At 39.9% G+C, this 14,859-nt stretch overlaps 1 pseudogene; it reads left to right on the forward strand.

Annotated features, from left to right (window-relative positions):
* Positions 1 to 6,870: 6,870 nt before the first annotated feature.
* On the forward strand, positions 6,871 to 12,426 carry LOC119820667 (annotated as a pseudogene).
* The last annotated feature ends 2,433 nt before the right edge of the window (positions 12,427 to 14,859 follow it).

The raw sequence follows: 14,859 nt of genomic DNA on the forward strand, positions 1-14,859 counted from the left end.
CAGGGGGTGCAGAGTGTGAACAACTGCATAACAAGCTTTATTTTGTATGGCTTTTTATACAGACTAAAAAGCATTACCTCATCTCTGAAACCCCCTTTACTCACGTACATGATCATAAGAAACTCTTGCCTCACCTTGCAAGAAACAATACCTCAATTAATAACAGTGATAAAAATGAAAAGAAGTACATAGAAACAAGGCAAAATGTATACAGAAGCAAATCACTCCTTTGTAACTGGTAGAGAGTGAAGGACTGCGCTCAAAGGCCACTTCCCTATCCAGGGTACAGATTCTGACAGAACGTTTGAGAAATGGGCAGAGAAAGTTTGCTTTCATCTATGCTTGGTTTGCCAAGCAACCGTTTCCCAACTTTGTCTCATCTGTCCCAGGAGGAGCCTGCACTCTAAGCCCGTTCTGTGTCTCCACAGATTATGTTTATCGATTTATGTATGCTAAGCCATCCCCCATCCCTGGCCTGAAGCTTACTTGATCATGGTAGATAATCTTTCTGATGGGTCCTTTGATTTGGTTTCCAAGTATTTTATTGTGAACTTTTGAATTTAGAGTCATAGGTCTGTAATTTTTTTCTCTTTGTTGGATTTTTGTGTGGTTTAGGAATCAGGGCATTTTTGGCTTTGTAAAAAGAATTAGGCAATGTTCCTTCAGTTTCTATTTTGTATAATAATTTGAGGAGTATTGGCATTAATTTTTCTTTGAATGTATGGTAGAATTCTTGGCAAAATCTATCTGACCCTGAGCTTCCTTTGTTTTGGAAACTTTTAATTACTACTTCTACTTCAGTAGGGGTTCTGGGGCTGTTTAAATTGCTTATATGCTATGGAATTGCCTCTTAGAACTGCCTTCATTTTGTCCCATAGGTTTGGGTGTGTTGTGTTTTTATTTTAATTCAATTATAAAAAGGCTTTTAGTTTCCTTTTTAATTTCTGCCTCCACTTTTCCTTCAGTAGTGAGTTATATAAATCCATGAATTTGTATACTTCCTGTTATTCAGCTTTCATCCACGGTGGTCAGAATGTAGGGTATTATTTCAATTTTCTTATATCTGTTGAGACTTGATTTGTGTCCAAGTATGCTGTTAAATTTAGAGAAAGTTCTATGAGCTACTGAGAATACAGTATATTCTTTTGTGTTTGGATGAAACACTCTGTATATATCTGCTAGATGCACTTGATTTATGACATCATTCAACTCCAGCATTTCTCTGTTTGGTTTTGGTTTTTGTCCAGATGACCTGTCTATTTGGCAAAGTGTGGTATTAAAGTCACCCACTATTGGGGGCTGGAGAGATTTCTCAGTGGTTAAGAACACTGACTGCTCTTTCAGAGGACCCAGGTTCAATTCCCGGCATCCACATGGCACCCCACAATTGTTTATAACTCCAGTATCCAACATATTCATACAGATATACATGCAGGTAAAACACCAATGCACACAAAAGTAAAAATAAATTATTTTTTAAAATATGATGAAGGTAAAGTCACCCACTGTTACTGGTTGAAGGTCAACAAGTGGTTATGTTTTTGGTTTTATTTGTTTGTTTTGTTTTATAAATCCTGGGTATCTATCTTGTATTTGGTACATGAATGTTTATATCTTTTCTACCCCAAGAGTGGGGTCCTCAGAGATTTGGAAGTATTGAGGGAAAGAGGTGTAGTGATGAGCTGCAGGCAGGCCTGCTTTTCTTCCCGCCCAGGTCCCGCATGGCTAGCTTAGCCCCAGAACAATCACATGGAAACTGTATTCATTTAAACACTGCTTGGCCCATTAGCTCTAGCCTCTCACTGGCTAACTCTCACATCTTGCTTAACCTATTTCTAATAATCTGTGTAGCACCACAAGTTGGTGGCTTACCAGGAAAGATTCAGCATGTCTGACCTGGTGGCTGGCTTCATGGAGACTGTTTCACTGCCTTCTTCCTCCCAGCATTCTGTTCTGTCTTCCCCGCCTACCTATGTTCTGACCTATCAGGCCAAGTAGTTGTCTTTATTAATTAACCAATGAAAGCAACAGATAGATAGAAGACCCATCTATATCAAAGAGGAGTTCCTGCAAGTTGGTTGTAGTAAGACAAAGAATAATCTAGAGAGACGGGATAAAAGGCCTATGGGGACCCTGAGTCTGTAACAAGAACTGGAGTCTCCAGTGAACTGAGTTGAGGTGGGAGAGGGGCACCTGCAAGCATGTGGCTGATGGTGTCTGGAAGAGGCATATTGTTCCTGTTTATGGTATTTGTCCTGGCATCTAGACATCTAAAGTAATGATATTTAAAGTTTTTCTTTTTATTTATTTAATTTTTAAAGATTTTATTTATTATGTATACAGTCCTCTGCCTCTGTGTCTGCCTGTGCACCAGAAGAGGGCACCAGATCTCATCATAGGTGGTTGTGAGCCACTATGTGGTTGTGGAAATTGAACTCAGGACCTCTGGAAGAGCAACCAGTGCTCTTAACCTCTGAGCCATCTCTCCAGCCTTTGAAGTTGTGTGTGTGTGTGTGTGTGTGTGTGTGTGTGTGTGTGTGTGTGTGTATTTGGTCTTGTCTCTATTTGGTGTGCATTCTCTTCTCTGGTTCCTGTTGCCTACTCTATATCCTAGGCAAGTGGACTTCTTAGTAGAAAATGTTTCTTCCTGTCAGCCAGTGACATAAAGAATGGAGGTAGGCTAGAACAGAAGGCTGAGAAGTCCACAGTAATGAGCTATGTGGATCCTGGGTCTCCACCGAGAAGTGGAGTCTCCAGGGAATGGGAGTTAAATGCAGGGTTTCTGCAGAGTGCTACAGGACTAAGAGTAAGTCTGCAGAGACCAGAGTGGAGGGCAAAAAATATAGTGAAAATCTACTGTGTCTCAGTTTCTGTGAGTTTATATGTGCATCAGTCCTACTGTATTTAAGCCGTGTTGTTCTCCAGCTCCTCTAACTTTCATAATCTTTCTGCCTTCACTTGCACAGAGTTCCCTAAGCCCCGAGGGAACATTCCATGTAGGACTGAGTTTTCCAATGTCTGTCACTCTCTGCACATTATCCATTTGTGGGTCTCTGTTCCCATCTACTGCAGACCAAAGTTTCTCTGATGATGACTGTGCAAGACACTGACCTATGAGTAAAGAAGAATATCATTAGGAGTCACTTTATTGCTGTGTGACTTAATCATAACAGTAGAATCTTGTTTTCCCTTAGGTCCCAAGTCTACGTAGTCTCAGGTTCTAATACAGATTATTGTTTGCAACTTAGGTCAGGTAGGGCATTTATATGAGGAAACATTAGGAGACTTTAACAAGCTTTCTGTGAAGATTAAGCCATGATGGAATGGACAAGTTACATTAGAAAAAGTTAGAATATAAGCTACGAAAATTCACATTCCAAGAATTAAAGGTGACCCAACTCCAGTCTGCCCTTGGTTGCTTTCCAGGGTTCATTACCTTCTTTTAGACCCTTTCTCCTCTTTGGAATTCACCAGACCCTGTACCCCATTCTACCAGCAATCCTCTAGCCAGCTTATGTGGTGCAGAGATGCAAATAACCTACCTGCACATCAGGCAGAGCTCCACCAAACTCCAGGCACCTCCTGCTGCTGTGCCAGGCCCACCAGGCTCAGCCATGTCCACATTTCTGTGCTCTGGCCCAGCCTTATGAGTCTGGGGGAAGATACTACTGGATCTAACTTCCAGACCTACACCAGGGTCAACAAGCAGTGCCTGACCCAGCCTGATTAAGTCCTGTCTGTGTATTTCCTAACCTCCGGGTTCAGGCCAGATTGCACAACCTATGCACCAGTCCAGTCAGACACACAACCAACTCAAGAAGCATATATGCCTAAGTCTCAGCATTAAAACAATATGAAAGTCAAGACAGTACATTCCCCTAAAAATCCACCAGTCCTATAGAAGTGTTCTCCATTGAGAATTGCCCAGATGAACTCCAGTACACAGAATTTAAAAAAAAACATAAATATCATCAAAGGCTTCAAGAGGATAAAGGAGATGCAAACAGATCAATGAATATAATGAGAATAAACTCAAAGAGAAAAAATAACTAAGTGATATGTTCAACAAAACACAAACAACAAGACTAAGTGTAACAACAAAAATAATCTAAGATTGAGAATCAAGCTCAATAAAAGATAAAAATAGTGAACAGAACTGAAGCTAAAACGAAGAGGAAATTGAAGAACCTAATAACCCAACTAGAAAACTCATGGAAAAGCCTTGCAAGTACATTGGATCAAACAGAGGGCAGAATATCAGGATGTGAAGATAAAGTAGAGGAGTTAGGCCACACAAAGAAAGAGTTTGAAAAAATTTAAAAGACACAAGAAAGGAATAAGCAGAAAATGGGGTCACTAGAAAAAGACAAACTCTTTAAATTATAATCATAATAATATTGCATAATTACAATGCGTAGTCCATATCTTTAACAGGATCACTAAAGAAAACATTTCCAAAATAAGAAAGACATATCCATACAGACTCAAGAAGCACACAGAACTAGACAAGACCAGAATAGAAGTCCCTTATGGTATATCATAGTAAAAGCACTAACAATACAGAACAAAGAAAAAGTATTAAAAGCCGTGAGAAAAATACAAGTCACATAAAAAAGAAAACTCACATTTTCTCAATGGGAACTTAAAAGCCGGAAGAACCTGGAGCAATGAATTCCAAGTTCTAAAGGCCCATGACTGCCAGCCTAGAATACTATTCTCAAGAAAACTATCTGCCATAATCATAATGGAAGGAGAAAGAAAATCTTTCCATGACCTAAACATGCTAAAGCAGTTATACCCAGCTGACCATTTCTAAGCAGAACTCAAGAGACAATACTTTGGACTAGAGAGAATAAGTTCAGTGAAGGGGCTCCATAAAGAATGAAACAAAAGGCGCTCTGATTATTGAAATACAAATTACAATTAAGAACAGAAATTGCAAAAAAAAAAACCCTGCAAAGACAAAAACAAACATCAAAATGATTGTAACCAATACACACCTTTCAATAATAGCTATAAATGCTAATGGCCTTAGTTTTTAAATAAAAAAAGCCACAGGCTGTCTGCATAGATTAAGAAATTCATTTTGAGGGGCTGGAGGGATGGCACAGTGGTTGAGAGCACTGACTGCTCTTCAAGAGGAGTAAGTTCAATTCTCATCACCCATATGGCAGCTCACAACCATCTGTAACTCCAGTCCCAGGGGATTTGACACCTTCACAGGATGCACATAAAATAGAATGTAAAAGATCCATTTTCTGCTGATTACCAGAAACTCATCTTAGAATGAAAAAGAGATGCCACGTGAAAGCTTGGAAAAATCATTCCAATCAATTCAATGGGATCAGGAAGCGAGCAGGGGTCTCTTTCCTAATACAGAGCAAAATAGACTTCAAACTAAAACTAATCAGAGGAGACAAAGAAGGCTATTTCATTCAAATTAAGGGAACAATTAACAAAGAAGGCATGATGTATAGCCCTAAGAACATATACACCAAACATTTGGAGAACCCAGTTTCATAAAGGACCTTCTACTGGATTAAAGACATAGCTTAATGTCAACCCATTAACAATAATTGATTGTAATACCCCCACTTTCTCTAATGCATCTGAATAAAAAATAACAAATAAATGGTATCATATGCAATAAAAGTTAAAATGGACAGCAAACAAGTCTCTAATAAGTACACAAATTAATGGAGATTAAACAATGCATCACTGAATGATGAATAGAAAATAGAAGAAATAAGAAAAGAAAAATATCCTGGAACTAAACAAAAATGAAAATACAGCAAAATGAACCCTCTGTACTATTTTAAAAAAATATCAGAAAGAGCAAAGAAAAGACTTACTGATGCAATCCCAAAACCTGGAAAAATAAGAATAAACGAATCCAAAGTTAGATAGCAAGAAATAAATATCAAAGTAGAGACAGAAGCAAAGAGAAGAAAAAAAGAATCAGTGGATCTAAGAACAGATTCTCGAGATGATAAACAACAAAATCAACAGAACCTTGGCCCAACTAGTCCAAAGAAAAAGACAACCCAAATTATCAGAATCAGAAATAAACCGAGAAACATGGACATGAAAAAATTCAGAATATACACAGGAATAATTTAACACCATGCACTTCATTAATTAGGAAAAACTAAAATAAATGGATATATTTCTAAATTCATCCAAACCAGCAAAATTAAACCAAGAAAAGGTTAATAACCTAAACAGACCCATAATAAATGAGGAAATTGAAACAGTAATAAAAAGCCTTCCAACTAAAAGAGAAAATTCCATGTCAAAGTAGATTCATAGCGTAATTCTAACAGACTTATATAGAAGATCTCTATCCAATTCTAATTAAATTATAATTATTTTATTTTGATTTTTCAGACAAGGTTTCATGTGTAATAGCCCTAGGTATCCTTAATAAAATCATTGCAAAATGAATACCGGCAAATAAAATAAATATTATCTACCAAGACGAAGTTGAATTTATCACAGACATTCAGCGACAGTTCAGCACGAGAAAATCACTATCAGTGTAATAAGTCAAACAAATGGAATTAATGACAAAAAATCACATGGTATCACAAATACGACGTTATGTCTCACTATGGCAAACCGGTCTCAACCTTTCTTTAGTGTAAGGGAAAGAAGGTAGAGAAAAGTTGATTGCTCAGAGGTGCTGATTAAAGCTGCATTCCAACACTCAACCACGAGGGGGCGACTTTGTAAAAGAATAATTCCTTTGCCAGAGCTCGCTCTTCCGGATTTGGCTTGCGCTTTGCCAAAAACCCAGAGCTGTTGTCCTCAGGCAGTGTGAAGAGAAAAGTGGAGAAGTCGGAGCCTAGGGCTGTGTAAACTTCTCGCGCCATGTGGTACCTACCGTTGTTTTGGTTGTTCCCGTGGATCTGGGTACAACCTGAATGTGAGTAGAAGTGTGCACCCACGAAAGGGCCTAGAGAAGGAAGAAGAGAGTGCAGGGCTAGCAGCACTGTGATGGGGTGGGTGGAGGTCGACCTTGGTGGGCTTGAAGCACTATGGTGGGCAGAACATATGCTGATCCCTCTCAGAGCTAAATGCAGTTCTGAACCATAACTTCCTTTTGCAACCCAGCCCGCTGACTTGGTTGCTTACTGTGTTTATTTGGGTTTCAGCCCAGCAAAAGAATTTCCCCTTCTGCTGCCTATAGACCTCTTCCTTCCCAAACAATAGTTGCTCAAACACGAATGGCTTGGCCTGGCTGGGGGATCTGCAAACGCACCGGTGGAGTAATGCCTCGGACACCATTGACTTCGTGAAGCCTTGGTCCCAGGGCAAATTCAGTGACCAGCAGTGGGAGCACTTGCAGCGTATATTTCAAGTTTAACGATTCAGCTTTACCAGGGACATACAGGAATTTGTCAAAATGGTGCCTAATATACACTGTGAGTGGAGGGATGGAGCCCTGGAAAGGTACCTACTGGGTGATAGAGAATCCCAGACCCCAACTGTCTAGAGAGATCCTTGTCTCTTCTGAAAATAATCCCCATCTCTGTTCCAGGACACTGCAATTATTTTCTTCAACTGGGACCTAACTGTTATCTCCATGCCAGTTTCTTCTCCTTTCGTCCAAACTTCTTAACCATACTTGAATCTCTAGCCACTCTCCTTTACAGATCCCATTGAGATCCAGTTCTCTGCTGGGTGTGACCTGTACTCTGAGAACGCTTCAGAAAACTTTTTATATGCAGCATATCAAGGAGAATATATCCAGAGTTTTCAAGGAACTTCCTTTCAGAAGGCCTCAGATGCCCCACCTTGGACAGAGTTGGTCATTAAAGTGCTCAGTGGTGATCCTGGGACAACGGAAACAGCGCAAAGGCTTCTGTATGACATCTGCCCCAAGTTTGTCCATGGCCTCCAGGAGGCAGGGAAGCCAGAGCTAGAGAGAGAAGGTCAGCCTGCTAGCCTCACCCCGGCTCTCCCTATGTTTTCCCATCACTGCAAGCTTTAGAGAAAGGGTAAGGCCTAGGAGGGGGTGAATAAGGCATGTGGGGTTTATTCTTTTCACTGCCAATCACTCTGGAATCTACAAATTGAGTTAAATAAACACTGGGGATCAGAACTGATCCAGGTGGTATTTGAGACATGCTATATCAGCTGAACTCAGGGTGTTCTAGAGTACATTCATAAAACACTTGCATCAGGGAAGGGGTAGAGATGTCAGGGATGGTTTCCCTAGTCACAGTGATACAAATGGATTTAGACTAATAGGCAACATCATCTCCAGAAGTGGACCTGTGGAAAGCATGAACTTGATAGGAATTCTGGAGCCTCTACTATAAATGTTCTTGCTTTAAGATATTTTTATTCTCTCTCTGGGTACAGAGAAGCCCGTGGCCTGGTTGTCCAGTGGCCTCAGTCCTAAACATGGTCATCTACAGTTGGTGTGTCATGTCTCTGGCTTCTACCCAAAGCCTGTGTGGGTGATGTGGATGCAGGGTGAGCAGGAGCAAAATAGTCCTCAGAGGAGTGACTACCTGCCCAATGCTGATGAGACATGGTATCTCCGAGCAACCCTGGATGTGGAGGCTGGAAAGGAGGCTGGCCTGGCCTGCTGCGTGAAACAGAGCAGTCTAGGAGGACTGGATATCATCCTCTATTGGGGTAAGAAAAACAACTGTAGCCTGGGTTGAGAGCAAGTAGAGTACCATTCAAGCATGGAGTAAGAACTGAACAAACTGAGTTTCAGAAATGAAACCCCTAACTATTATAGGAGAGAGAGAACGGGGAATTCTAGATACAGAAATCAATCCCAGTAAATTTGAGGTAAGATGTTCTATATATAAGAGGAAAGTAGACCCAGAAACTCAGAAGACCCAGAGGCAAAGGGCAAATAAAGAAGTTCAGAAAGATACATGCCCCAGGATAGAGGACCCAGGGCCCGAGGTATAGCTGTAGGTTATTGATGCCTCCTGTGTGAGCACTGACCACTGTGTTACCAACATATCAGTTCATCCCTTAGCTTTGCAGCAAATACTGCTATTCTGACTTTATAGATAAAGAGGTCAGTGCTAAGATGAGGTAAGCACCCGAAGTCATTCAGAAAATTCAAGATTTGGGGGTAGACAGATTCACATCTGTCTGGATAGCATACAGTCAGATCCTGATGATAGATGGTCAGTCTAAACTCACGAAGACTAAAACGATAGAGTTTAAATAAAGAAAAAAGAATGGCATGGCTTCCTCACATGTACTTAAAATAGGGAACTTGAACTAGTTCTGGGTTCTTTGTTTAGTGATACCTTGTATTCTTCCAGAGCAGGTAGCAAACATTTATCCATGGGTTTTTTATCATCGTTCTAGTACTAATTGTAGTACTAGTACCAATATGTGTTGTAATCGGTTTTGTGATCTACACCAAGAAGCGCTAGTAAGTCTCGCCTTTCATGTGTTCCTTTCCCAACACCCCTCCTTTGTTACCTCCTTTTCTTTCCTAAGGGCCGCTTTCTTTTCTCTCAGCTCCTATCAAGACATCCTGTAGGTCTTCCTTACACCTGTCTTTCCTGAGACTCAGTCCTTCCGGCTTCTAGAACTTCATTCCTTGTTGCTGAGGAACTGAGAATAAAAGAACCTTGAAGAAAGTGAGGAACAACCAACATACTCTTTCAACATTTATTTCAAAAATTAATTTCTTTTTCATTGTATTACAAGTTTGTGAAAGCCCAGGTGGTTTAGAACAAACACAATTGCAAATACACATACCTGCCATGAACGAGCTGTGGGCAGTATTTTATGGGATTTTTACTGAACTGGAAAGCAAAAATCCTGCCCAAACCAATGGTTCCATGTTTGTTGAAAAGTGTAAAGTTCAATGCCAATATGGCTGAATTCTGCAGGTTTCAGGAAACCTAGAAATACTTATTTGGGAGGTGAGGTGACATACAGATTTTAATCTCAAATATTTACAAATATCAGCACTGTTCTTTTATCCAGATCCACACCTGATAGATGTCCATCTAATGACCACCCAAGGGCTTCCTGTTTGTGACTCTTTAAAAGAAAATATTAGTCCTACATTCCATAATGACAACCTTAGGACAGAGTCTCTATTGTAAACATGCATTTATGATTGATGGGTGTATTCTCTTTAAAATAAAATTGAGGAGGTCTCCTGAGGTTTTACTTGGAATCACTGTATTTCAAAAAAGAACTCATAGTGTATATCTACTTACCTTGAGATATTTCCCTCAAACTCTGCTATAATTTGCATTTGAAATGTATTCCAACAACCCATTTATTGAAGGTCAAGTTACCAACCCATGGCACTATCAGGAAGTAGTACGTTCATTAGCAGGTGAGGCCTAGTAGAAAGAAATTGACATAATGAGTTCATACAGTCATAGTGGAACAGAAAGTCTCTTTTGCAGTAATGTAATTCATAGATTTAGAAGGGAACTCAAGGCCTTTTTTCTTTTTCTTTTTTTCTAGTCTGAGGAAAAAGAACAGTAGGGCAGACTTAGCTTTATATATAAAGCCATGTTTATGTACATATCATCTTTGATTTCCTTGGTCTGTGTTACCTCACTCAATATGGTGTTTGCTTGATCCATCCATTTGCTCGCAATTTTCAAGATGTCATTATTTGTTAAAAATGGAATGAAATTCAAAACCTAGGAAACATTGGAAAATAAAAACAGAGATTATAATACTAATGCCTTTGAAGAAAATGAAATCTAAAATATGATAACCAATAATTGACTTCTTAAAATGATAAAAATAATTGAACACTTAGTTATGCTGACTTTGAAACAGAGTAGGCACTTCCCTGATAGGGAGAATGCCATTAGAAAGAGAACACATGACTTTGTCCCATGTAAAAAGTTAACTGCTGGGTGCTGTACACTGAAAAATGGAGTTACAGCCAAAGGCCAGTGTCTCAAGCATCTGAGCTGACTTAACTGTGTAAACCAGGATTGAACATATCTGCATGGGAGAGTTCACTAATTGGAAACTAAATATGTAGTAGTTCAAGCTATCCCCCCTAAACTGTACACCCACTGGTGTCTATCTTAATTCATATGTAAGGAATTAATGTATGATGGGAAATTACACAGAAAGTCACATACTGTGCCGAATCAGGTCCTTCTTTGTAATGGATACCACTGAAGCTCACTCCCTTAAACTTCATTCTGTGATCTAGTTATTGTCCAGTCTTTATCCCCCTTCCAGTGTACACAGTATATTGTTCCTACTCTTATGGTCTGAAGGGAGAAGCCATGCTCCATGCAAATTCTTTTATTGTTATTGCAATGGACACCCCAAGATATAACTCAAAGTGGTAATTTTAGAACTCTGTGGTGCAGCATACTTGTAATCCAGAATTTTATGGTGGTTAGCCAAAAGGATACCAAGGGTAATGCCCTGTGGGGCTACAGACAGGATTCAAGTACACCTCAATCAGTATAGGAGACATTGACTGTAAACTGCTTTTCTAAAAATGGAAAAATTCAGCTGTTCTAGAATTATAATACTTTCATGGCACACAGATTGTGACCCTGTAATGGCCCCTTGAACAGCATGTTAGGTCTTTTGACTGGGAAGTGGGTCTTTTGGCTGGTTGTAAATCATGGTTGTCTCATTTGTTATAGGAATGTACCTTAATGGCTTATTAATCCTGGTGAATAAACATTTGCATCTCATGATACTAATCTCTAATAGGCATGGTTAGCATTCTACTTATCTTTGGGGAATTTGGGATGCAGTCCTCCCTCACTTAAATTCTACTTTGTGTGACTTAATGTCTCCTAAGAACTGGTAAATTCTTATACCATTAATTCTATTATCAACTATGCTCTCCTACTTCACAGTTTAGCAGTGGAGTGCTACTCTACCCAGAAGAAACCATTTACAAGCTCCACAAAATTAACTACAGACAGATCCTAAACCTAAATGCTAAAAGTGCAGAACTTCTGAAGATATTGGAGAGACCAGTAGTCTCCAAGTTTGGAAAATTTGGTGATATCTCTCCACATGCAATAACATAAGCACTACAGGCACCACCATTTGTGGCTCCCAACTCTCTGCTCTGTGCAGACACAGCCCAGGCAGTGAAGTTATTCAGAGGCTGCCAGAAGAGTGTTGCAAGGATCACTTAGGACTACTTAGGACAAGGCAGGAACACTCTAAACTCTGTGTTTGTCCACTGGCTCCCACCCAGTCAGGGGAGGGGGCACCACACCTGCCACGAGCCTCAGCAGGCAACTCTACCTAGTTTGGGGACAGCAGCACCTCACCAGCCAAGGCCAGCCACTCCTCTGCACACGGGGAGAGCAGCCACTTGCACCAAGGCCAGCCACTCCTCCCGACCTTACTCACCTTGACCCACAGCTCCTCCCATCTGTAGAGTGCAACCACTCATTCACCATGTTGCAGCTGCTGAGCTGACAAACTTTCTCCCCACAATGGAGCCCAAGGCGCAGTACATGAGATTGTGATTTCTTCAGGAAGTGCTAAACTGGAAGCCTGGCTTCTGGAAGAACCCACCTATTTGACTGGTGGGGTCTGCTGGAGGCTCTGATTGGTTAATGAGGTCTGAGTGACCAAACCAGGTAGGCAGAAGGGACACAGCTAATCTAAAGACAGACCTATCCCAGACTGACTGCAGATCTAAGTCAAATTCAACAGCAAGTGTCTTGCTAATGTAAATCAATGGGTTAGGTTTTAAAAGGAAGTATACAAATTCAGGAGAGGATAATCAGACAATGTTGAACATGAGGAACATTGGGTAAATCAAGAACATTATAAACAAAGTCCACAATGGAGTTGGGACTGATAACCACAGTTTCTGCCCTTCTGTGAAAAGTCCTGGTTCTGATGATCTGAAACAACCCTTTTCCAAAGGCCCTGATCCCACATCTATACCAGTTCTCCCAAGCATATTCTCGAGATTAGAGACAGAGCTCTGTTGTTGCTCTATACATCAGGGCCTTAGAGAAACCACCCAAAGCCTAGGCAGATTACCAAAGTCAGAGAGGCCTAGTTTCAAATATTTTCTAGAAGTTCTGCACTTACCATTTGACATTTAGGTCTAGAGTCCATTTAGAGTTAATTTGTGGAAATTGTAAATGACATCTGATGTACTATGTAGTACTCCACTACTAAGTAGCAATGTACAAGAATAGAATTGGTGATATAAAGGATTGACCAATACTTAGGAGATAGTAAGCCACACAAAGTACAATTTAGATGAGAGGGCTGCCTCTGAAATATCCTAAAGACAAGTAGTATGTTAATCAGGACTATTAGAGATTTGGATGCTAAAATGTAAATGTTTATTTACCTTTTGTGTATACATGTCTATAGTGATAACAGCAAATGAGATGCTCACCCTTAGAAAGGAAAGAGAGTCTGCCTGTGTAACTCTCTAGAGTGAGCTGGAGCATCATAGTTTTAAGAGGGATTTCTTAGTTGTGTTGAACTGGATGCTGTAAACATCAATTCAATGATATTTTGTTATGTATTTGCTGTTTCTTGGTATCAACTACATACATTAAAACCCAAAAGCATGGTTATAGTAATGATGCCATGTATCATATGAAGAATGTGTTGTGTTTTATCTAAACTTTAGTTGAATAGTTTGTACCTAGGAAATACTAATTTATTACATTATCATATAGTTTCTATTCAGTTTTCTTTTATTTGTAGTTGCTCAGCACTATCTGAAGACAAACAATTGGTACCTTCCTGTGATAACCTGTGACTGCTTACAAAGGATGACCACCACCAGGTTTGCTGACTGTTAATACTCTATCGTGAAAGAAAGTATCCCCTACATCAGATTACACAGCCTCTTTTCCAGGCAACTGTATTCAATTCATCCCTAATGACATGTGACCTTGTGGTTTTAGGAATGAGGTAGAGTACATAGCCTGGGAAAGACTTGGCAGGATGTACATTCTGTGCATGCAGCTATGAGAAAGCTATCTTTAAAAGTGGGAATTTACATAGAGTGCTATCAGGCTGACATACTATGTCCACTGAGAACTGTATTGTAATGGAGAGTATATGGGCAGTGGAAGTGTAGAGAGAAAGTAAGCTCCACATATGCAGCTATGGGAGAGCCATTGTATATACTGGATGGAGACATGCCTGTGTGGCTGCTTTTGGATATCTTACTTAGAGCTTCTATTGCTGTGAAAAGACTCCATGACCACAGCAACACTTATAAAGGAAAACATTTGATTGAGGCTGGCTTACAGCTTCAGAGGATTTAGTCCATTATCATCATGGCAGAAAGCATGGTGGATGCAAGCAGAAATGGTGCTGGAGAAAAAGCTGAGAGTTCTACATCCAGATCAGCAGGCAGCAGAAAATGACTATGAAATACTTCAACAAGTCCACACCTCCTAATAGCGCTACTCTCCATGGGACATTGGGAGCCATTTTGATTCAAACAACCACAGAATCAAAACCCTTGTAAGTACCTTTTCAACCATGCTCAATAAGTAAGTTCAATAAACTCACTGGTTCCCCAGGATGGACTTTGGTGAAATTGTACTTTGTATCTTCAATGGGGCTTATGGTTATAAGATAGAAATTGCTTCCTCCCCCTTCACAGGGGAGAAAATTCTCACAACAGATCATAACATATTTGTTAATGTTCCTACTTACCAAGGTATTAGAAAAAGGAAGCAGTACATAAAAGGACATGTTAGAAGAATATAAATGTGTAAATGACCATAGTAAAAAAGGACTTAAATATATGAACATGATATAACTGGATTGCTCCAGGATAAAGTAGACTGGAAAGGTTTTACAAGCTATGACGGTCTGAGTAAGTTGTTTAAGGTACATAAGGATGAGACTGAGGGATCATAT

This window comes from Arvicola amphibius, chromosome 8 (genome assembly GCF_903992535.2).
Source record: "Arvicola amphibius chromosome 8, mArvAmp1.2, whole genome shotgun sequence".
In the NCBI taxonomy this organism is placed as follows: domain Eukaryota; kingdom Metazoa; phylum Chordata; class Mammalia; order Rodentia; family Cricetidae; genus Arvicola; species Arvicola amphibius.